Here is a 25,926-nt window from a genome sequence, read left to right on the forward strand (position 1 = left end):
ACCAGCCTGACCAATGTGGTGAAACACCGTCTCTGCTAAAAGTATAAAAATTAGCCGGGCGTGGTGGCGGCGCCTATAGCCTCAGCTACTCAGGAAGCTGAGGCAGGAAAATCGCTTGAACCCGGGAGGCGGAGGTTGCAGTGAGCTGAGATCGCACCACTGCACTCCAGCCTGACAACGAGCGAGACTCCGTCTCACAACAAAACAAAATGAGACAAACAAAAAACCCCCAAAGACTCAAGTCCGTATGTTTATTTGACGACCATCGCCCTTTTGGGGGAAACAAAGGGGGCAGGAGGTTTTCAGGGCTGCTGAGGCAGAATTGGCACCGTTTACTCAAAGCTTATTGCTTCCTGAGCTCTTGTCTGTTAAATGTTCCTAGATGGTTCTAGCCTATGAAACTCATCTTAGTTTGATTTAATTTTCCTGCCTCAGCCTCCTGAGGCATAGATATGGATATAGATACGGATATGGACATAGATATGGGTATAGATACAGATATGGATATGAATACAGGTATAGATACAGATGTGGCTATGGAAATAAATTTGGAGGTAAATATGAATATAGGTATGGACGTATATATAGGTATAGATACAGATGTGGCTATGGAAATAAATTTGGATGTAAATATGAATATAGGTATGGAGGTACATATAGGTATAGATACAGATGTGGCTATGGAAATAAATTTGGATGTAAATATGAATATAGGTATGGAGGTACATATAGGTATAGATACAGATGTGGCTATGGAAATAAATTTGGATGTAAATATGAATATAGGTATGGACGTACATATAGGTATAGATACAGATGTGGCTATGGAAATAAATTTGGAGGTAAATATGAATATAGGTATGGACGTACATATAGGTATAGATACAGATGTGGCTATGGAAATAAATTTGGATGTAAATATGAATATAGGTATGGAGGTACATATGGGTATAGATACATTCATGACCAAATGAACTATTTTGGGGAGAGAGAAATTGCCTTTCCTGGTGAATAACAAGTTAGTGGATCATTGGAGGCCAATCCAAGGCCTGTTAGGAACAAATCCAGTCTTTGCAAGGATTATTTCAAAACCTGGCATTTCAATCGAAAAATCAAACTGGGCTTGCTGTTGACCTGACCATGTGTGTTGAGACCACAGTCCTCCGTCTTACTTGGGTCATGTTGACTCATACATCGGTAGTTTGGAACCCACTTTATCCATGGAGATGGTGTTGGTGGTGGAAAATAAAGCATGGATAATTAAAAACAAAACTTCTGAAGTTACTGTCTGAGTTTTAATTTACCTTTGAGCCAACTTTTAAAACCAGTCTCCCTAATAAATGAGGGAGGGTGAGGGGTGAAGAGGAGGAAGCCATCCCAGCCGCAGGTTAGGTGCCAGAAGGAAGCTGTCCTGGGGTTAAATGCTGGCCAAGGCTGTTACTGAAATGGGTAACTCACATTCAGATGATGGAATCTGGCTGCATTTAGTGAGCTCGTGCATGTGTATATTTTTGTGCCATGTACTGGACTTTCTTAAACTTGAGGTATTTGATGCGCTTCATGTAGTGGTTCTGAGCAGGAGAGCCTGCAGCTGGACTGCTGCCATTTAAATTCAGTGTCTGCCACTCACTAGCTGTGTGGCCTAGTGCTGGGCTTGGGGTGAGGGGAGTGAGGTGCCAGTGGCAGTGCATGTACAGGCGGACCCCTGAGCAGGGTGCCTTCTCAAATTCTGGGCCAAGGCGCCTCACCTGCCTCGTCATAATCCCAACCCTGGAGTGACTCGGAGCCTTGTTTAGCTCTATACCTCAGTCTCTTCATCTGTGAAAGGGGGGTGACCGTGACATACACCCCATGGTGTTGCATTTTTGGGGATAGCTGAATTAAAATACTGGAGGTATTTAGGACGGCTCCTGGCACACGGCAGGCACTGGGCTCTGTCTTGGTGTGTGTTGAGTGACATCAGCTGTCACTCAACACACACCAAGGCTGCTTTCTCAAGGGCAGGAAGCAGGGACCTTGCTTTTCCTTCTGGTGGCCCTGGAGTTTCCATGCACGTGCTGCTTGGAAGCTAGTGACTTTCAACATCAAGCTCCTGCTGCACCCATTTTCTGGGGCTGGCCTGGTGCTTGGGAGCCTCATTCTTGCCTTGCCAGAGTCTCCCTGCTGGACTGGCCACTGGTAGGCTAGAGGAGGCTGCAAGGATGAATGGGAGGGAGGAGCTATTGCCCTGCTTCCCTCTGGTTCATGCTTTACTTCCTATTCCTGCCTCACTTCCTGCTCCTGCTTTACTTCCTGTTCCTGCCTCATTTCCTGCACCTGCTTTCCTTTCTATTCCTGCCTCACTTCCTGCTTCTGCTTTACTTCCTGTTCCTGCCTCATTTCCTGCTCCTGCTTTACTTCCTTTTCCCCCTTTAGTTTCTGCTCCTGCTTTACTTCCTGTTCCTGTTGTGCTTCCTGCTCTGCTTTCCTTTCCCAGTTTACTTCCTGCTCCTTTGCTTCCTGCTCCTGCCTCACTTCTGCTCATTCCCTTCCTGCTTCTGGTTTACTTCCTGTTCCTGCCTCACTTCCTGCTCATTTGGTTCCTGCTTCTGCTTCTTGTTCCTGCCTCACTTCCTGCTCCTGCTTTACTTCCTGCTGCTTTGCTTCCTATTCCTGCTTTACTTCCTGCTCCTTTGCTTCCTGTTCCTGCTTCACTTCTGATTCCTACTTTGCTTCCTGCTTCTGCTTGGCTTCCAGTCTTGCCCTTCAGCTCCCACTCCTCGTTCTGCTCCTGCACTGCTGCCCCACGGCATGACTTCCTGTTGGTGGCAGGCGGGCTTGACCTTAGGACTTTGCACCCGGAACTGGGAAATGGGCGGAAGGTGGGGACTCTGTGGCTGTGGGAATGTGGGGATGCCAGGAGCCTCCTACCCTGCTGGTGGGAGTGAAAAATGGTGCAGTCACTTTGGAAAACTATTTGGCCGCTTCTTAAAGAGTTCAACAGAGTCATACCATGTGACCCAGCAGTTCTCCTCCTAAGTATTGAACTGGGAGAATGAAAAATGTACCTTCACACAAAGGCTTTCTACAGATGTTCTTCGTAGCATTATTCCTAATTACTATAGAAACTTCAAACAGCCCGAATGCCCATCCGCAGGTGCCCACCTGAGCGAGTGTGGCCCATGTGCCCAGGGACTCACTGGCCTGCCATCAGAGGCGATGCGCTGCAACTTCCCGCCACGGCAGGCATGGCCTTCGAGAGAGTGCATGACATGGAGGAAGCAGATGACACTGCAAGACTTCATGGGTAGGAAATTTCTGGGACAGGCAAAATGGTAGAGACGAAAAGTAGATCCGTGGTTCCCTGAGGATGGGGTTGGGGATTGACTGCCGGGGTATAGGGAAGCTTTCTGGACTGATGTGGCTGTCTTAGAACTGGGTTTTAGTGATGGTTGCTTAATTATACGTTTACTAAAAGTCACCCAATGCCGCCTTTACCATGGGTCAACTATATGTTCATTATAATCCTATAAAAGCTGCTTTTAATATAGTCATTGTCCGAATATTTAAGATGGTGGATATCCCAGTTGCACTGATTTGATCTTTATAAATGATATGAATGAAATGATCACATGAACCCCCCGCATATGTACACCTGTTGCGTATCAGTTTAAAAAAAATACAGTTAAAAATAAACAGTGCCTGGCCAACATGTTGAAACCCCGTCTCTACTAAAAATATAAAAATTAGCCGGGCGTGGTGGCATACACCTGTAATCCCAGTATTCAGGAGGCTGAGGCAGGAGAATCGCTTGAAGCCAGGAGTCGTAGACTGCAGTGAGCTGAGAACGCACCACTGCACTCCAGCCTGGGAGACAGAGCAAGACTCCGTCTCAAAGAAAAAAACAAAAAACAGTGATTGTCCCCTTGCTCCGTGCAGGACTTGGGACCGGGACCCGCCCTCTCGCGGGCGTTTGGGGCGTTCTCTGCGTTCGCTCCGGTGGCTTGCAGAGCATGGGGTGAGCAGCAGAGAGTTCTCTGCCACAACTCCCAGGAGAAGCTTGTGCCCAGCTGTGGATGCAGCTGCTTTGTCTCTGTGGCAACTGTTTTCTTAAAAACCTTGGGTCAATAGAATCTGTGTCAATCAAATCCCATTTTCTCCTTGACCTGCGTGACCCCTTAAGAGCTGTGTGTCACGCTGCTGAAGAGCGGCCTCTGGGACTTAAGGCCTGGAAAGATCCGCACACAATGGCACCTGTAGGGCGTCGCTCCGGGGCATCCCTGCCGAGAGTGCTTTTGTGAGATGGAGACCATTCAGGCCCGTGGAGGATCCCAGACAGCAGGGGGCTCTGGTGGTCAATGGATGGGATGAGCCTGTGGGCCTGTGCTTTCCTGCACAAGGGCCTCCTGAGGGGAGGACTCTGGGGAGTTTCCCACAGTGCCCAGTGGCTCTGAGTAATCCTCCTGGGATGGGACAGAGGGAGCACACGGAAGGGAATTTGTAGGTGACCGTGGCAGGGACAAACGACTCAGCAGATGGCTTGTCCTAAAGTGCTGTGGGAGTCTGAGCTCCGGTGGAATCCCAAGATTAAATAAAATAATAATAATAAGAAAACAGGCCGGGCATAGTGTCTCAGGCCTGTAATCCCAGCACTTGGGGAGGTCGAGGCGGACGGATAACCTGAGATCAGGAGTTCAAGACTGGCCTGGCTAACATGGGGAAACCCTGTCTCTACTAAAAATACAAAAATTAGCCGGGCGTGGTGCCAGGCGCCTGTAATCCCAGCTGCTCAGGAGGCTGAGGTAGGAGAATTGCTTGAACCCGGGAGGTGGAGGTTGCAGTGAGCCAAGATCGCGTCACTGCACTCCAGCCTGGGAGGCAGAGCAATACTCCATCTCTTAATAAATAAATGAATGAATGAATGCAAACCCATTGCACTAAAGGAATGTAACAATGCCCGGACAGTCATGTTCTCGCCAAGGCTCCCTTGATAAGACGAGGCTGGCCAGGTAGTGAAAGGGTTTAGACCTGGTTGGAACGTGACTGTGTCTACATGAAATGGGGGTTATTTTACCCTCAGGCCGCTGTGGCATCCACATGCCTGCTCTGAGGTGATGGGACAGGGTTCAGTGTCCGGCTGAACTGAGAGTGGGTTGGGAGGACTGAAGGTTTGGAAGCTGTGAGGATAATGATGCCACCAGCTTTGGTCTTGTTAAATGTGAGATGCTGCTCAGACACATTGGGGAAAGGGCTGTGACCAGCTTTCACTATGGTGTGGACAGAGAAGGGGTCTGAGCTGGAGACAGACGGGAAAGTTATCGGGGGAAGTGACGGCCGACCACCTGACAGTGGTTTCATTTCCCAGAGGATGCAAATTTACATATATTAAAAAAAGAGCTGAGAGCAAGACTCTGTAAAAACAATCCGAAAATCAGTCAAAGAAGACAGATCTAGTCAAAGAAGACAGATCTAGCTAAAAAGGTGGAGAAATCCACGTGGCCAGAGAGTGAAGAAATGAAACAATGCATTGAAAGCAGCTCTTGCCATCAACCATTTTTATGGCAATTTTGAAACATCTGAAAGGGGGAAAGAATTGTTCTGTAACACAGATGAACCCCCATCTGGATTCTGCGGTTAGCATTTAGCAGCATCCATCGTATCACCGTCAGTCTCCATCAGGGAATCCATCGTGTTATTCTTTGACCAAAAGCAGCTTTTAAAATTCTAAAACTGAATTTTAGACTCAATTCTAACTTTCAGTTACACAATTGAAAGTTATGTCAGCATCCTCAAGTCCCTTCCACTCCACAGGGTAATATTTAGATCAAATCTTCCTAATGGTAAATGGCCTAGAAGCCGGCGCTGCTCACAAATAAAGAATCTCATTTCAAGAGAGCGACTGTGAACTCAGGGTAACGAAATCCGTCCAGCTGCACAGGTGACTGGAAAAGCACGCCAACCCTTCGTTATGTGAATGGAAGATACCTTGGGCCTGTTCAAGCTGGGACCACGCAGGGCAAACCTGCCTCCTGTTCTATTCAAAGTCATCCCTCTGCTCAGAGACGTATGCATAGTCTGGCTGCCTCTTTTGGAAGGTCTATCAGAAACTCAAAAGAATGCAACCATCTGTCTCTCACGTACTTGTGGCCAGAGGCCCCCAGTGGGGGGCCTTGTTTTGAGCTCTCTCTGCTGTTCTGGAAGGAACTAATGTACTTCCTACACATATTGATTGATGTCTCACGTTTCCCTAAAATGTATAAAACCAAGCTGTGCCCGACCACCTTGGGCACGTGTCGTCAGGACTTCCCGAGGCTGTCTCACGGGTGGGTCCTCAACCTTGGCGAAATAAACTTTCTAAATTAACTGAGACCTGTCTCCAGTTTTCGGGGTTCACAGATAGTTAACCACAGGACAATCGAGGTAGCCAACACTCGTGTGTGTGCAAGGCGCTATTCTCAGCGCTGTTCTCAGACTCTCTTATTTCAGGCTCACACAAACCTATGCAAACCAAAAATAGAATTCTAAGGCCCCCAGCCATCTGAATGGGACCTTTCTCTCGGCTAAGGGCGTTCCAAACTGAACCTGAAAAACTAGTTCAGGGCATGATGGAAAGGGCAGATCGGTCATGCCTCATTTTCCTATCCTACTTTTTTTTTTTGAGATGGAGTCTTGCTCTGTCACCCAGGCTGGTGCAATCTGGACTCACTGCAACCTCTGACTGCTGGGTTCAAGTGATTCATGTGGCCTCTGCCTCCCAGGTAGCTGGGATTACAGGCATGCATGACCACGCCTGGCTACATTTTGTATTTTTAGTAGAGATGGGGTTTCACCATGTTGGCCAGGCTGGTCTGAAACTCCTGACCTCAAGTGATCCTCCTGCCTCAGCCTCCTAAAGTGCTGGGATTACAGGCATGAGCCACTGCACCTGGCCTTCCTCTCCTTCCTTTTGGAACTCAAGAGAAGCTGACCAGCATTTAACATCAACGCAGACCCTGAGTCTGAAAAGAAACATTTACAGTCTATTCTCTCTGAAGTCGGCTACCTGGAGGCCTCATTGGCATCATGAAACCTGCTCTCCCGGACCGGTTATTGTAACCCAGACGTTTCTTTCTAATGATAATAATGCTTTCAACCTGTGAACCTAGAAAATCTGACACAGGTCTCAGTTAATTTAGAAAGTTTACTTTGCCAATGTTGAGGACATGCCCGTGACCCAGCCTCAGGAGTCCTGACGACATGTGCCCAAGGTGGTCGGGCACAGCTTGGTTTTACACATTTTAGGGAGACATGAGACATCAATCACTGTATGTAGGAAGTACACTGGTTCCGTCTGGAAAGGAGGGACAACTGGAAGCAAAGGCAGGAGGACGCTGGAGGGGGCTTGCAGGTCACTGGTAGGTGAGACACAAATGGTTGCATTCTTTGGAGTTTCTGATGAGCTTTGCCAATGGAGGCAGATCAGATATGCATCTATCTCAGCAAGCAGAAGGATGACTTTGAATAGAATGGGAGACAGGTTTGCCCTCAGCAGTTCCCAGCTTGAGTTTTTTTCAGTGATTTTGGGGGCCCAAGATATTTTCCTTTCACAAACCAATTGCTAATCAGAAAATTTTAAATTTACATTTGACCTGGAAGTCCCACCCCTGCTTTGAGTTGTGCCACCCTTGCAGACGGAACCAATGTAAATCTTACATGTATTCGATGGAGGTCTCGTGTCTCCCTTAATATGCATAAAAGTAGGCTGTGTCCCCACCACCTGGGGCACATGTTTTCAGGACCTCCTGAGGGCTGTGTCACGGGGTCATGGTCATTCATATTTGGCTCAGAATAAACTTCGAATATTTTACAGAGTCCGACTCTTCACTGATAACCGTGGGGCATCAGCACTCTCATCACTCTGTTTTATGGATGAGGAAACTGAGGCCCAGAGAGTTTAGGTGACCTGCCCAGGGTCCCACAGGTGGTCAGGGACCATGCTGGGATTTCACCAGAGCCCAGATCTCTGGCACCTGTCAGCATCCCGTGTTGCCTCCCAGACAAAGCAAAGAGGTGCCATTTTAAACCCTCCAATTTAGCCGTGATCTGTAAAAAACGATGATGCTTCCTGCTGGTGGGGATGCAGCGAGAGAGGCCTGCCCACGGGAACGTAAATCAGTACATCCTGGAAGGCTGTTTGGCAACTCAGGAGCCATGAAATGTGTGTGTCATTGATCCAGGCATTGGGTTCCCAGGAATAAATTGCCATGAAACAATGCAAGAGGTGGAGCCAATGTCCTCTCCAGGGCTATTCGCCAGAGAATTTGATGAGTGAAGCACCAAACAGCAGAAGATGTGTATCGTATACGTTATGAAATGCTCCTGTAATAGCAATGTTCACAGGTCACGATTTAAAGAAAAATGTATATGATGAGAAAGTGTTTACTCCGTAGAACACATCAAGTTACAAAATAGAATTTAGGAAAACAAAATAAAATCACAATCATCTTCGCCTACTGTTATATGTGTATACAAATACACATAATAAGTATAATGTATGTGTACTCCATAAAATAATATCATCAAATACATTGGAAAGGTAGGTACCAAAAATACCAGCAACGGTTATTTCAAAGAAGGGCTTTGACATTTTGCTTTGTTCTGCAAGGGGCATGCATTACTTAGGAATCCGAATGCCATCCTTCCGTTCTCATAGTGGTAGTCATAAAAGAGACTGAAGTCAACTCAGACGCTCCCCTTTTTTATTCCGGCTGCAGAAGCTTCGAGGGAGACGGAAAGCTGTCAGTAGGTGGCGCCAGAGGGTGGCGGTTGTCTCAGGCTGCGTCGGGGCTGGTGCCAGCCAGCCTGGCCCTGAAGTCCCTGGTTCTCTGCCATCCCATGTGCAACTGGTGATTTTGCAATTTCTGCATCTGTGTGGGGCCTGGCTCCCCTGTGGCTGGAGGCCTGCATGGAGCAGGGGGCATGCCACGCTAGATGGTGACAAATTACTACCATCGAGGGCACCTAAGCACACCTTGGGCTCTATAAAGCACAGCTAGAGCCAAGATGCTGCCCTTAAAAATCAGATAATCTCAGGCGCGTGTGAAGCAAAGTGAAAACAGGAAAATGCAAGGGGCAGAGAAGCTGTTGGTGGAGAGAGAAACAGTGGAGAGTGCTGCCAGGAATCTTGTGCCGCTTTTTCCTCTGAGGGGACAGAGAGGCTGGGAGAGTGGAGAGCTGGCCCTGTTGGTCTAGATCTAAATCTAGAGTGAAAATAGCAACCCCGAGGACACGGATACTCTAGGTCAGTGTAGTAGTTGAGAGACCTTGACCTGGGACATAGAAGCCAGAGATGTATGGGTTCAGGCTCTCAGAAAAAATGGAGTCAGTTTTTCCCTCCATTAATGAGAATAGATAAACCCAGCTCAGCTAAATTCTTTGTTTCTTTTTTTTTTCCTGTTGCCAAGCTGGAGTGCAGTGGCACGATCTCAGCTTGCTGCAATCTCCGCCTCCCAGGTTCAAGCGATTCCCTTGCCTCAGCCTCCCAAATAGCTGGGATTACAGGTGCATGGCACCACACCCCACTAATTTTTGTATTTTAGTAGAGACAGGGTTTCACCCTGTTGGCCAGGATGCTCTCCATCTCCTGACCTCGTGATCTGCCTGCCTCAGCCTCCCAAAGTGCTAGGACTACAGGCATGAGCCACAGTGCCTGGCCAGCTAAGCTAAATTCCAAAAGTGTTTGTTGACTGCCTTGGAAATGATCGTAATGATGGTATAGTAATTGTAAATGATGGATAGTAATTACAATTTCCACCAACATTTATCAAACCCTTACTGTGTTAAGTGCTTAACATGGGTTATTGCATTTAAGCCCCACCATGGTCTGGCAGGTGGATATGACTGCTATCATCCCTGAATTACACATGAGGGCACTGAAGCTTAAAGAGGTGAAATTTTCCAAGGTCACCCATGGCTGGGTCTTACTGCACACTTAATAGGAGCCAAGGAGAATCAGTCAGGATAGGGCAGGTTATGCTGCTGTAACAAACAAATTGAAAACCTCAATGGTTGAAAAATATGTTTATTTCTCAATCATGTTATATGTCCATTATATGTCATCAGGAGGGCTCTGCTCGTTGTCGTTCCTAGGGGTCTGGCTGGAAGGAAACTCCATCTGAAAGCATTTTTCCATGTTGGTAGAGACAAGGAGAAGAGACCATGGTAAACCACACAGGGACTGCTAGAGCGCCTCACCTGAAGTGTACTGTGACTGCTCACAGCACGTTGGCTGCAGCAGGTCACATGGCTCTGCTTGGGTCAGTAGAGGGGGATGGGCATGAACATGTTCCTCTTGCAAGAAAGGGAACCCAGTATTTGGTTTTCTTATTCTCCATAGCAGGGGTCCCCACTCTGGGCCCCAGAGTGGTGCCATTAGGAACCGCACCGCATGGCAGGGGGTGAGTGGTGGGTGAGCATGACCGCCTGAGCTCTGCCTCCTGTCAGGTCAGCAGCAGCATTCGATCCTCTTAGGAGCGGAAACCCGGGTGTGAACTGGGCATACGAGGGATCTAGGTTGCCTGCTCCTTATGAGAATCCGATGCCTGATGATCTGAGGTGGAACTGCTCCCCACCTCGGTCTGTGGGAAGAATTGTCTTCCACAGAGCTGGTCTCTGGTGCCAAAAGTTTGGGGACCGCTGCTCTATGGCTCCTATTAGTGTGCATTTGTTTGGAAAACGTAGATTATTTTATTTGATTTTATAATACACTCTTAGGCACTATTATTATTTTTGTTTTATGCAAGAGAAAACAGAGTTTCTGTAGCATACCCTAGCTCACACAGCTACTAAGTGGATCATGTACGATTCAACCTTAGCTCTGTTCCAGTCCTGAACCCCAGCCGTCCAAAAACAGTCATATCCCACAGGGGGGTCTCAGTAAGTACGTTCCAGGAAGCGTACCCTTCTTGGTTTATAAAATAAGATTTGGTATTAAATATTTGGTATTTAAATATTGCATTTAAATATTTGTATATATTTAAATACAATCTAAACATTACATTTACATATTTGTATATATTTAAATACAATTTAAATATTGTATTTAAATATTTGTGTATATATTGTTCTGTTATTTAAATATTGTATTAAATATTGTACATGATATATGTTATATGTACATATGTGTATATGTGCATAAGCACGAACATATATGCATATACACACATGTATATGTATGTATATATGTATATATGTACATACACATGTCTATATGTGTATACATATACATACATAACATATACAATATTGAATATAATATATACATGATATATCACTTTTCAGGAATATATTTAAAGAGAAAATGTAAATTTTGGGTCCCTAAGTTCAATGCAATATTTTAAACAAAATGATAAGTGGACAAAATCTCAAATCACACTCAACGTGCAATGGGTAGAGCCTCGAAATCTGGTGTAGATATTTTGAAAAGGTCGCCCAGTGTCAGCAAAAGGACCGGGCATCTCACTGGGCATCTCAGACGTGCCGGCACTAAGGGAGAAATCCTGGAGCTACCGTATTCAAGACGACAGTTTGTAACAATTATGTGGGTTGCTCGACGGCCAGGGGGTGATGTTCTGAGATTTCTACCTGCCAACACAACCACGCGTTCTGTATATTTAGGCCTTGTACTGGTTTTCAGTTATGTTTTAGGAAATTGGGTGGGATGTTTGGGTTTATGTGTAGCATGTAATAGCTTAGTAATAGAAAGAAACTAGGATTCTGGAGAGGACTTTCACAAAGAACTTCTGATATTTTGGGAAGAGATTGTTGAGATATTAAATGAAAGATGAATAGTGGAATCAAGTATATGGTACAATTGAAAAATGCTACAAATTCTTGGGTCCCTGACATCAAGACATAGAACAGGAAGTAAGAGGCCGGGCGCGGTGGCTCACGCCTGTAATCCCAGCACTTTGGGAGGCCGAGACGGGCGGATCACGAGGTCAGGAGATCGAGACCATCCTGGCTAACACGGTGAAACCCCGTCTCTACTAAAAAATACAAAAAAACTAGCCGGGCGAGGTGGCGGGCGCCTGTGGTCCCAGCTACTCGGGAGGCTGAGGCAGGAGAATGGCGGGAACCCGGGAGGCGGAGCTTGCAGTGAGCTGAGATCCGGCCACTGCACTCCAGCCTGGGTGACAGAGCGAGACTCCGTCTCAAAAAAAAAAAAAAAAAAAAAAAACAGGAAGTAAGACCTATGCACCGGTCTATGTGTGCACACGTATGCATGTGTGTGCACATATGCTTATGTTCAGATGGAAGCTGTCCGTCTGAACTTAAAAAATAAGGACTAATCAAAATATCCTCCAGGGACTCTAAGAAATAACCGAGATAGGGATTAGGGGTGGCCTAAGAGACTCTGTTATGCATGCTGTGGTAATAAACCTGTGACCAGCACATTGCTATGGTAATTCACACTTGTAGACACGTTGGCGATGCACAAGGATATTTAGTCTATGGAAGACTCTGGGAAATCTCCTGTGTGAAGCATAAAACCCCTAGTATTACCATATAATGATTTTTCTTCTTTCCAATTATACTGGGCTTTTTGGAGTCGTAATCTCTTAACCTGAATGATTATCTTTCAGTGGTAGAATTTTCGATCTTTGAGCAATAGGTTGTTGCATGAGATGTGTTTACACCAAGATTTCATCCTGGCCCTTGACTGGTACCATTCTTTCCTTAGCTGCTTCTGCGCCGAGAGTCTTATCGGCCCCTCTCATTCCAGTGTTGGTGTGTTTTAGATGCTGTTGTTTCTGGATCATACATTAAGCAGTAAGCACGACATTGGCGGTTTTCCGTGCCGCTTCCTGAGGTGGGCTGGAGGATCTGTTCCTGGAACTAGATTTCCTTTCTGGGTTTGTTGACAAATGAATCTCACACACAGCTTCTCTGCTGGCATCAGCATTTGCTATTTCCCATGGAGTCCAGGGTTCATAGCTTTTCTGGGCATGAACCCTATGATCTATCAGCTGACTGGACAAACAGACCAGGCGGAAGAGCCACTTGCAAAGCCAGAAGTGTGTGCACGAGCTGCTGGGTGGCCCAGGGAAGGTGGGCTGGAGCAGCTTGGCGCTTAGTCACAAGTCTCAATGGAGACCCTCATTGGTGTTTTAAACATCCTTCCTGCTGGGCTCACCTCTTAAACACATCAGCAGCATCTCCGTAGCTAAGCAGATATGGAGGACGCTGACTCTGGGAAGGAGGGGAAGAGTGGTCAGCCTCATGCAGAACCTTCTCCCAGTGGGAATGTCACCTGAATTAGGGCCTAAGAGCTGCTCATATTTTAACTGAAAATTACCTTGTGGGAAGAAGGACAGGAAGAAACCCTAAGAAAATATAATGCAGTCTATTTTACCACAACTATATCTGAAGCCTAGGATGAAAAGGAAGAAAATTGTTACATTTGTTTAAAATGGGTTTGAACAAAGCAATAGAATACACAGCTAACAATGGCTTAACAAATAGGGCTTTGTTTTTCTCACATGAGGAGGAGTTTGAATATGTTCAACTGAGAGTAAGGATTCAACGCATCAAGGATACCTGGCTGTCATTCTTACGATTCTCTGGGCCTTTTCCTCGTGGTTGAAGGATGGCTGCCACAGCTCCAGCCATCATGTCTGCATTCAGAATGGGAAGTAGGAGAATGAGGAATGAGGGATAACACTAGTTTCATCTGTTTCTTCTTATAAGGAAAGCCAGCACTTTCCCAGAACTCTCTCCTCTCTATGCCCATCAGATTTCTGCTTAGAGCTCATTGGCCATAAGAGTGTAACACAGCTACCTGTTGCTCCAGCAGAATCAGGGTTCGCTGCCACCCTGAATTAATCAGTATATTTCTGTTTGTATAGGAAAAGGGGTGAATGGATATCAGAAAGCAGTAGCCGTATCTATCCCATTCGGGGTACTGAGTTTTGCCTGATGACTTTCTCCTCTTCTGTTTAGGAGAACTGTCCACCCTGTACCTCCCCAGGGAGAGGGTGACACCCTCCACAAGGGTTCTCTCCACCAAATCCAAAGGTCATCAGTGCCACGGAGAATCCCAGCCCCTCCAACAAGTGCACAGGGATGCCAGGCTGGATAGACACCCAGAAATCAGTCCACTGGAGGTGAACAGTGAGGGCCCGGGGTGGGGTCAGTGTTCAGGCAGCTCAGAGTAAATGCCCTTTGCATTACTGGCCTGTAGATAAATGAACTTGGAGAGCGTGGCCCCCAGGAATGACACAACGAAAAGAGCTTTCTCTGTCTTTGGGATGATTTAGACATTTTTCTACTGCATTAAAACACTTTTATTATTTTGATATAATTTAATGCAGAAAAGCAGCAAGAATAGTGTAAATAACTCCTTCAAACCTTTCTCCAGAATCATTAAACTGTTTATATTTTGCCCCAATTTTTTTATCATTGGTTGCTATCTATCTATCTATATCTATCTATTAATCATCTGTCATCTGTATATCTGTTAATCATCTATCAATCTATTGATCATCTGTTATCTATCATCTGGCTGTCTATTATCTATAATCTATCTACTTGTCACCTATCTATTACCTATAAATTATCTATCTATCCATCTTCTATCTATCATCTCTCTATCATCTGTTATCCATACAGAGAGAGGGAGAAGAGAGGAAAATAGATGGAGAGATTTTTCCCCAGAATTATCTATTTGAAAGTATATTCAGGTATCTTACCCTTTATCCTTAATATTTCAGTGTGTTTTTTCTAAAAACAAGGAGATTCTCTTATACCACCACAATACAAAGTTCAAAATCTGAAAATCTAATACGGATACGATACTATGATCTAATCTGCAGTCCCTATTCTCATTTGATCAATTGCGCCAATAACTTCCTAATGGCTACTTTGTTTCCCAGTCCAGAGGCCAATGCAGGATCTCTGCATGTGTTGGCCACATGTTCCAGTCGTCTTCCATCTGGAGCAGTCCCCATCTCTTTGACATGATTGAAGAGTACAGCCAGTTACTCTGCAGGCCGTCCCTGGATTTGGGCTTGCTTGGTGTCTCGTCATGATTTGGTATAGTTGTGTGTTCTTGGCAGGCCCATGGTATGTAGATAAGTTACTATGGAAGTGACATACTGGCCTCAGTATCCCTATCAGGACACACAGGACTTTGGTTAGTCCCGCTGCTGGTGTTGTTGACTTTGGTTGCCTGGTTCAGGTAGTGTCTGTTGTGGATTTCCCACTCTGAGGCTACTGGTTTCCCCTTTGTAATTAATAAATAGTTCATGGGGAGATGCTTTGAAGCTGTGTAAATATCTGGAATCTTGTCCATATATTAGAGGTGCAGCCCCCATAACTTTTTTTTTTTTTTTTTTTTTTTTTTTTTTTTTTTTTTTACCAGTAGGGATATCTAAAATTTAGAAATCTTTGATCATTCCTGCCAGTAGAGGTATCCTAAATGTATGTATATGATCAAAAAGTTTGGAAAAAACTTTGACCAAAACCAAACAAGACATTTGACCAGGGAACAGCAAATGTTTTCTGTAAAGAATGAGACAGTAAATATTTTAGGCTCAGCTGGCCTTATAGTCTCTGTCACAACTAGTTAGCTTTGCCATGAGAGTGTAGAAGCTGCCATGGAGAACAATTAACTGTGTAAGCAATTAACTGTGGAAGTGTTCCATTAAAACTTTATTTATAAAAACAAGTGGTGGGCCAGAATTGGTTCATGGGCCATAGTCTGCTCTCTGCACCTCATGCCACAGTCAACTTGTTTGGCCCTGACAACTCAGAATTCCCCCTTAGGAATCATATTTCTACTCTCTAGCATCTGACCTGGAACCTTTAGGGTCTTAATTGCTGGCATATAAATTTGCAATGAAGGAATCAAATTGTGCAGCAGCCCTGTTGTATGATCTCAAGGGTGCTGACATCAACTGGGCTTAGAATGGCCCAGTCCCCTTTGCCTGTGTCAGGAGGTTTGCCTCTAGAAACTTGTATTAGTCTTTTCTCATGCTGCTGATAAAGACATACTTGAGACTGGGTAATTTACAAAGGAAAGAAGTTTAATGGACTCATAGTTCCACATGGCTAGGGAGGCCTCATAGTCATTGCAGAAGGCAAGGAGAAGCAAAGGCACGTCCTACATGGCGGCAGGCAAGATAGAATGAGAGCTAAGTGAAGGGGAAACCCCTTAGGAAAGACCAGCTCTCAGGAGACTCGTTCACTCCCACAAGAACAGTGTGGGGGAAACCGCCCGAATGAGTCGGCTATCTCCGTCATCCCAAATGAGTCGGCTATCTCCGTCATCCCAAATGAGTCGGCTATCTCCGTCATCCCAAATGAGTCGGCTATCTCCGTCAGCCCGAATGAGTGGGTTATCTCCGTCAGCCCGAATGAGTGGGTTATCTCCGTCATCCCAAATGAGTCGGCTATCTCCGTCATCCCAAATGAGTTGGCTATCTCCGTCAGCCCGAATGAGTGGGTTATCTCCGTCATCCCGAATGAGTGGGTTATCTCTGTTATCCCGAATGAGTGGGTTATCTCCGTTAGCCCGAATGAGTGGGTTATCTCCGTTATCCCGAATGAGTCGGTTATCTCCGTCATCCCGAATGAGTCGGTCATGTCCGTCAGCCCCAATGAGTCGGTTATCTCCGTCAGCCCCAATGAGTCGGTTATCTCCGTTATCCCGAATGAGTCGGTTATCTCCGTCATCCCGAATGAGTCGGTTATCTCCATTAGCCCGAATGAGTGGGTTATCTCCGTCATCCCGAATGAGTGGGTTATCTCCGTCATCCCGAATGAGTGGGTTATCTCCGTCATCCCGAATGAGTCGGTTATCTCTGTCATCCCGAATGAGTGGGTTATCTCTGTTATCCCGAATGAGTGGGTTATCTCCGTCATCCCGAATGAGTCAGTTATCTCCGTCATCCCGAATGAGTGGGTTATCTCCGTCATCCCGAATGAGTGGGTTATCTCCGTCATCCCGAATGAGTCGGTTATCTCTGTCATCCCGAATGAGTGGGTTATCTCTGTTATCCCGAATGAGTGGGTTATCTCTGTTATCCCGAATGAGTGGGTTATCTCTGTCATCCCGAATGAGTGGGTTGTCTCTGTTATCCCGAATGAGTGGGTTATCTCCGTCATCCTGAATGAGTCGGTTATCTCTGTCATCCCGAATGAGTGGGTTATCTCTGTTATCCCGAATGAGTGGGTTATCTCTGTCATCCTGAATGAGTCGGTTATCTCTGTCATCCCGAATGAGTGGGTTATCTCTGTTATCCCGAATGAGTTGGTTATCTCCGTTATCCCGAATGAGTGGGTTATCTCCGTTATCCCGAATGAGTGGGTTATCTCCGTCATCCCGAATGAGTCGGTTATCTCTGTTATCCCGAATGAGTGGGTTATCTCTGTTATCCCGAATGAGTGGGTTATCTCCGTCATCCTGAATGAGTGGGTTATCTCCGTCATCCCGAATGAGTCGGTTATCTCCGTCATCCCGAATGAGTCGGTTATCTCCGTCATCCCGAATGAGTGGGTTATCTCCGTCATCCCGAATGAGTCGGTTATCTCTGTCATCCCGAATGAGTGGGTTATCTCCGTTATCCCGAATGAGTGGGTTATCTCCGTCATCCTGAATGAGTCGGTTATCTCTGTCATCCCGAATGAGTGGGTTATCTCCGTTATCTCCCACTGGGTCCCTCCCACAACATGTGGGAATTGTGGGACCTACAATTCGAGATGAGATTTGGGTGGGGCACAGCCAAACTATATCAAAATTATTACAAAGAAGGACCTCAACCAACAGCTGACACACATGGATTTTGTTTGGCTTGTACAGTTTTAAATTAATCTGAATTATTTTTGGTAGGCTTGGGTGCTCCAGTTCCCACGAGCCCCACTCCCTGCTTCTGCCTCCCTCCCCACTTTTATGGGTTCTGCTTGACCATGAGATGATGTTTCTTTTCCACCCCTTTGTGAGGTCTTGACAATTCGGGAATCATTTTCTAGAATTCCTTTCTCTTGCAGCCATGGGATGCTAAATCCCAGAAGGAAAATTCACCAAATCAGGATGTTTATATTCAGTGCCTCCGTTAGCCGCACTCCAAGAAGAGAAACTTCATCACTGTAAGGCACACTCCAGGGAACCCAGCACTTCAGAAGGATGTGGCTCTTCGCTTAATTTATTTAGCTCTGTCTGGTTGTGCAGATTGGGCAACATAACCTGGATCGGTGAGGAGAATTCTGGGTTAAAGTATTGCACCCAGAGCTGGTTCTTGGTGGCACAAGAGCCCAGCGTTTCTAGTCCCAGGGTGTTTCGGGCGGGTACCAGCAAGTCAGCAGCCGAGGGGAATGAGTGTTCTAGACTTGGGGGTTGGTTGGAGACAATCTGTTAGTTTATTTTCTCAGAGAGGGAGGTTTGTGGGCGATTCTCACAGTGGGACTGGATTGAGATGGTCGACCTTCTGTGTGACAGCCGCCACACAGCCTCCAACAACAGTGGGGTTCTTGCTCCTGGATTTCCAGCCAAGGAGGCAGGGGCGTCAGCCAGTGAAACGCGCAACGCGAAGATGTCCGGGACTGGTGGAAACATGCAGCATGAGCACACTCAGGAACGTATCTGGGGAGTCGTATATATGTGGACTCCCTCAGAATCTATCGGGGAAGGACGTGGGGGTGCTGGAGACCCACATCTCGAGCCACCTCTGTGTATCCTGTTTTGTTTTTTTCTTTGCAAAGAGGATCGATACTTATTTTAAAAAGTTGAAGTGGATGTTTCTTGCTCATGTTTTACAGCCCTGATTTTGGGGTTTTGGAAATAGTCCAGCAAAAGTTTGCCTGATTCCATTTAAAAATCCAAACACAGACTGTCTTATTGCAAGAGAACCTTCTCTTCACCAGAGTGCTGGGAGCACCCAGACTGTGGAGGGGACCCTCTTAGGGGGAAAGGCCAGACTGGAGTCACTGAGCTAAAGCAGCTCAGTGTCAGGTGGAACCAAGTGTCCCCAAAGGGCCCTCTCCTGGGCTTCCTCCTGTGGGGGCCCCTCTGCAGGGATGGGGTCACTGGCTGCCTCTCTCACCCTGCTTTCCCTCTCATGCTGTATCTGTGGTCTGTCCCTGTGCCTGGCAGGTGTCACCGACTTTAGGTTGTGCGACTTGGTGCTCACACACTCACACCCTCCCAGGGTGGGAGGGATAAACAAGTGGGTATAGCCAGATGGGGGATGCTGGGGTGGGCAGGGGACCCAAGGGCCCGAGGACAGTGGGCACCCCCTGCCCAGAGGCTGCCAACTGCTGGCCTGAGGGCAGAGGGCCAGTGTTACTAGATCTGGTTTTTCAAGAGAAGTCAGAAATCTAGAATTGGATGTGCAACCCCCAGGTTTTTAAATCTTGCCATCAAATTCAGTTTAAAGATTGGGTAGACCAAACGTATGCAGGCTTGGTTCCACCTCAGGCTGCGGGTTGACTTGTGGAATCAGTTCAAGGGCACTGTAAGGTCATAGTTATCCTGGAGGACGTGTTAGTCTCTGGGTTTGCTGAATAATCCAGGTGTGCCAGTTAGGACTGCACACAGCTGCTTCAACAGGCAAAAATAATAGTGGCTTAGACATAGACATGTACTCCTTTCTCATGTAACAGAAATCCAGGGCTGAGGTGGACAGATCATTTGAGCTGAGGAGTTCAAGACGAGCCTGGGCCACAGGGTGAAAGCTTGTCTCTACAAAAAATACAAACATTAGCTGGGCGCAGTGGTACACACTTGTAAACCCAGCTACTTGGGAGGCTGAGGCGGGAGAATCGCTTGAGCCTTGGAGGTGGAGGCTGCAGTGAACCAAGATTATGTCATTGCACTCTAGCATGGGCAACCAGAGTAAAACTTTGTCCAAAAAAAAAAAAAAAAAAAAAAAAAAAGTCCAGAAGCTCATTTGGCAGCTCCAAGGGGATCAGGGACTGAGCTTTTATCTTTTTGCTCTATGATCCTCATGTGAGGACTCCATTCTTAAGGTGACCTCATAGGCCAGTATGGTGGCTGAAGCTCCAGCCATCACATCCACATTCCAGGTGGTGGAACAGAAGAAGGGGAAATGGAACAAGAATGCCCCTCCCAGAGGGGCCTACCTTTAAGCAGCCTTTCCTGTAGTTTGACACACAATCTCCTCTTATACTCATTGGCTGGATTTAGATGTGCAGGAACTTAATTAAGGAACTTAATTTTTATTCTGGACAGCAATGTGGCCAGCTAAAAATCAGAGTTCTATTACTGGAGACGATTATAGGAGTAAATATTATGTGGATAAAGAAAATGTGGTACACATACACCATGGAATATTATGCAGCCATAAAAAAGGATGAGTTCATGTCCTTTGCAGGGACATGGATGAAGCTGGAAACCATCATTCTCAGCAAACTAACACAGGAACAGAAAACCAAACACCGCATGTTCTCACTCATAAGTGGGAGTTGAACAATGTGAACACATGGATACAGGGGAACATCACACACTGAGGCCTGTTGAGGGGTGAGGGGATGGGGGAGGGAGAGCATTAGGAGAAATACCTAATGTAGATGACGGGTTGATAGGTGCAGTAAACCCCCATGGCACGTGTATACCTATGTAACAAACCTGCACGTTCTGCACATGTATTCCAGAACTTAAAGTGTAATAAATTTTTTTTTAAAGGTAAATCTTATCTAGCATCTAACTTTTATTTTTAAAAAAGAAATTCTTCACTTAGGCGATCTCATGGGGGAGGTCAGAGGGAGGCACTGGACCAGTTTGAGGGGACAGAGCGTGACTCTCTCCTGCCTCGGGTCTGAACTTTCCTGCAGTGACCACCCTTCCTCCCAGGTCATAAGGAATTCTAAAAACAACAAGCAGACTGACAAAAATGACGATGGTGATGGCGCGGAACTTACCTGCAGCCTCTGCCTGCCATCTCCCGCTTCTCCCCAGGTCTCAGTGCAGATGACTCCTGCCTCCTGCCTCCTGCCTCCTGCCCAGGGCGACTTCCTGCATCCCCGGAGTGGCTCGGGACCCCCGTTCTGTGTTCCCACAGCTGACAGCACTTTTCCTTCATGCACTTTGCTGCAGTTTGCAGTGACAGCTTCTGCGACTACAGCACTGACGCTGGTCCCTCCCCAAGGGCAGGCCTGAGCCCATTCAGTTCACCATTGTGTCCTCCAGTGCAGGAGCCAGCACGTAGGGGCCACGCAGCAAAGAACTGCTGAATGAATGCGTTACCACAGGACCCGCTATAAAAGTAAAGGGAACTATAAGACCAGATGGTAAGCAAAATAAACAATAAAACCAGAGAACTAAGAGAGCTAAAATCATGTAAGTATAAAAATTTAATAGCTCAAGAACTGGATATCAAGGTAACTTCATTTTAAGATAAGGAAAGCTGAAGGTGGGAGTCAGTAGCGGAAGAACAAAAGGAGGGAATAAAATAGTTAAAACGGGCAGTAGAGAGACTGGCTCCAGCTCTGACGTGTAGGAAGCCTGGAAGCCATCACTTACTTAGAGCAAGAAACAGCCGAACAAGCTCAGAACCCGGGGATGTCCTCGGCCCCCTCACAGAACGGATTGTGGATGAGCCACCACCCCGAAATCTGGAAGGACGGGTGAATGCAGGCCTGGGGCAGAAGCCAGGGAAACCTCGAATGAGTGGGGGAGGATGGGAACACCCCAGTGGTGACTTTGCTGAGTTGCTGGAGGTTGAGTGTGGAAGCTTGAGAGCGAGAAACCCTGGGGCCATCCTCCCAGGGCTCCGTCACACTCTTGTGGTTCAAACCTCCAGGAAGCCCACAGGTTCTCACAAGTGAAGATCCAGGAAAGATCCCCGCTGGCTCTGCAAGGGGGAGCAGAAGAGTCATCCTTGTGGAATCTGCCCAGCGTGTTCTCCCCAACACAGGCTTGCTCCAAGGCCTGCCCAGGCTGGGGAGGCACTTCTTCCACCCCAGCCCCCTTTAGCCTTCCTGTCTCACCCAAGGGGAAAAGAAAAGCTACGTCACTGGAGGAACGCTTGCGGAGGTCATAGCCCCTAAAAACGGAGACTCCATCGTGGGATGACCGGATGCTTTCCTTCCCCCATACCTCACCGCCACACACACAGGGCTCCGGTGCTGTAACCCTGGGTTCCAGCTGAAAGGGCTGCAAGACGTGGACCCTTCCTGAGGAGGAGGATTTAGGGAAGCCCCAGGTCAACAGGGGAGACACCAGCAGGGACGCTAGAGGAGCCGGAAGCGTGTGGCACCCGCAGCTGCAGCAACCAGTCAGCACAGCCCAGCCCAGCCATGTACGTCCTCAGGCTGCAGGCCTGCTCACCTTGGTCCTGTTACCTGGCACGGCATGTCTGGTCTCCACAAAAAATTGCAAAGCCTGTAAAAAGGGAAGAGAAAAATACAGAGACAAAGTAACCATCTGAGCCAGACTTAAAGATGACACAGATGTTGGAATTATCATAGAAGGATTTAAAATGACTACGATTAATGTGTTAAGGGCTGTAATGGAAAAAGTGGACAACATGTAAGAACAGATGGGTAAATGTGGCTGCAGGTGCAGAGTTTCACGTGTGCAGGATGAATACGTTCTGGAGATTGAATGAGCGGCTTGATGATTGTGTTTAATAATACCGTATTGCAGACTTAAAACCTGCTAAGAGAGCAGATCTGAAATGTTCTCATCACACACAAATACCAAAAGGTAACCGTGTGTGGTGCTGGCTATGTTAGTTAGCTTGATAGTGGTAATCATTTCACAGTGTGTAGGTAGAGCAAAACACATTGTAACACCTTAAATAGATATGATTTTTATTTGTCAATTATACCTCAATAAACTTGGGGAAAAAAAGAATAGATGGGTAGGTAGAGAAATGAAAACGCCATAAAAGAAAATGCTAGAAATAAAAATCACTGAAACAAAAATGGTGAAAGCCTTTCCCGGACTCCTCGGTAAATCGGGCACGGCCCAGGCGAGTCAGTGAACTTCAAAGTGGGTCGGTAGAAACTTCCCAAACTGACATGAGAAAAACACAGTTGGAAAACAAACAGCAAAACAAGTCAAATCAAAACAGCATTCAACAACAGTATCAAAACATGTCATATATGTATAGTTGGAATATTAGAAGGAAAAGAGATTAGAGCAGAATAAATATTTCAAGCAATAAAGGCTGAGAAGTTTCTGAAATTAATGTCAGAACCAAACCAAAGATCCTGGAAGCTCAGAGAACACCAGGTGGGAAATATACCAACAGACATGGCCGGGCATAGCATAGTCACGCTGTGGAAAACCAACGGAGAGAGAGCCTTGGGAGAAGTCGGGGAAATCACCTGACTTGTGCAGGAACAGGGATAAGAATTCCAGGGGAATTGTCACCAGAAACCACATACGCAAGAAAAGAGAGGAGTGAAACATTTAAAGTGTCAGGGAAACACACACACACGCACACACACCTACACGCACACACGCACATGCGTGTGCACACACGCACGCACACATGCACACACGTGCACATGTGTGCACACGCACACACATGCACAAACATGTGCACACACACACACCACAACCTAGACACACACCCCCCCAACCTAGACATACACAAACCCCAACCTAGACACACACAACCTAGACATACACACACACCACAACCTAAACATACACACACACCACAACCTAGACACACACACCCCCAACCTAGACACACACACCCCAACCTAGACACACACAAACCACAACCTAGACATACACACACACCACAACCTAGACACACACACACACCAACCTAGACACACACACCACAACCTAGACACACACACCCCCAACCTAGACACACACACCCCAACCTAGGCACACACACACCACAACCTAGACATACACACACACCACAACCTAGACACACACACAAACCCCAACCTAGACACACACACCCCCAACCTAGACATACACACACCACAACCTAGACACACACCAGCCTAGACACACACCCCCAACCTAGACACACACACACCACAACCTAGACATACACACACACCACAACCTAGACACACACACACACCAACCTAGACACACACACCACAACCTAGACACACACCCCAACCTAGACACACACACACCACAACCTAGACACACACACACCACAACCTAGACACACACACACACCCCAACCTAGAATTCTATATCCACCAAAATTATCCTTCAAAAATGAAGGAGAAACAAAGACTTTGACAAACAAAAACAGAGTGAACCAGGGAAATGAAAATTAAAACCACAGTGAGATATCACCTGATGGCCATTATTTAATGGCCATTAAGCAAATGGCCATTTAATAATAGCCATCATTAAAAAGCCAGAAAACAATAGACGTTGGTGTAGATGTGGTGAAGAAGGAGCGTGTGTGCACTGTTGGTGGGAATGTACATTAGTTCCACCTCTACGGAAAACAGCATGCAGATTCTTTAAAGAACTGAAAGGTGGTCCCATCATTGGATCCGGCAGTCCCACTGCTGGGTGCACAAAGGAAGTCACTGTATGAAAAAGACACACACACACAGCTGTATGTTTATTGCAGCCCAGTTCACAATTGCAAAGATATGGAGCCAACCCAAGTGCCCGTCGGCTGACGAGTGGACGGAGAGAATGCGGGGTGTCCCGTCGGCTGACGAGTGGACGGAGAGAATGCGGGGTGTCCCGTCGGCTGATGAGTGGACGGAGAGAATGCGGGGTGTCCCCTCGGCTGATGAGTGGACGGAGAGAATGCGGGGTGTCCCGTCGGCTGATGAGTGGACGGAGAGAATGCGGGGTGTCCCGTCGGCTGATGAGTGGACGGAGAGAATGTGGGGTGTCCCGTCGGCCGATGAGTGGACGGAGACAATGTGGGGTGTCCCGTCGGCTGATGAGTGGACGGAGAGAATGTGGGGTATCCCGTCGGCTGATGAGTGGACGGAGAGAATGTGGGGTGCACACACCGTGGAACTCTCTCTTCCCAAACTCAACTCCAGAAAAGAATGACAGAGTTTCTTTCGCAGCAGCCTGGATGGAGCGGGAGGCCATTCTTCTAAGTGAAGTAACTCAGGAATGGAAAACAAGGAGCACGTGTTCTCACTTATAAGTGGGTGCTGAGCTCTTGGTGTGCAAAGGTTTACAGAGTGACAGAACGGACATTGGCAACTCAGGAAGGGGGAGGCCTTGCAGGGAGGGAGGAAAAACTACTCATTGGGTACAGTGTACACTACTTGGATAACAGGTGTGCTACAATCTCAGACTTCACCGCTATACAATTCATCCATGTAACCCAAAACCACTTGTACCTTGAAAGCTATAGAAATAAAAAATATATATGTATAAAAACAGAGAGAATTCACCACCAGCAGACCTGCCCTGCAAGAAACATTGAAAGAAGTTCTTGCGGAAAAAGAAAGACAGTATATCAGAAACTCAGATCTACAGAAACAAGAATGTTGGGGAAGGAATACGAGGTGGTAAAGTCTTTTATTTTTCTTACTCTTAATTGATCTAGAATATAATGTCTTGCTTAGCATCATAATAGTAATAATGCGTTGGATGATTATAGATTGTGGAGAACTGAAGTAAACAGCCATCTCACAAGGAACAGGAAACAGAAACCAGGATGCCCCACCACAGAGTCTGCACTCACATGGGCTGGAGCAGTGTTTTTCCAAGGTGGGCTTAGTTCAGGTGAATGTCTATTGAGAGCTCCAGCACAGGCACTGGGAAGATTTCAAAAATGTATATAAGTGAAGGTCTAAGAGAGAAATCATATCAAACACTCACCCAAAACCAATGGGGGCAGAAAAAGGATATGAAGAAAAAAGTATGAACAACACTATGTCCACAAACATGAGAATTTTTCTTTTTTCTTTTTGAGATGGAATCTCACTCTGTCGCCAGGCTAGAGTGCAGTGGCACAATCTCGGCTCACTACAACCTCC

General features: G+C 46.7%; 1 protein-coding gene across 4 annotated transcripts in view; it reads left to right on the forward strand.

Annotated features, from left to right (window-relative positions):
• Positions 1-25,926, forward strand: part of LOC105490530 (RIMS binding protein 2) — a 404,804-nt gene that overhangs the window by 24,132 nt on the left and 354,746 nt on the right. Inside the window, exon 1 of one of the 4 annotated variants that reach the window (XM_071070788.1) lies at positions 3,268-3,286. The exons of the other annotated variants lie outside the window; for them this stretch is intronic. The gene's annotated coding sequence lies outside the window, so the exon portion shown is untranslated. Of the gene's footprint in view, positions 1-3,267; positions 3,287-25,926 lie in introns of those variants that run through there. 4 annotated transcript variants of the gene reach the window in all.

This window comes from Macaca nemestrina, chromosome 10, assembly GCF_043159975.1.
Source record: "Macaca nemestrina isolate mMacNem1 chromosome 10, mMacNem.hap1, whole genome shotgun sequence".
Taxonomy (NCBI): domain Eukaryota; kingdom Metazoa; phylum Chordata; class Mammalia; order Primates; family Cercopithecidae; genus Macaca; species Macaca nemestrina.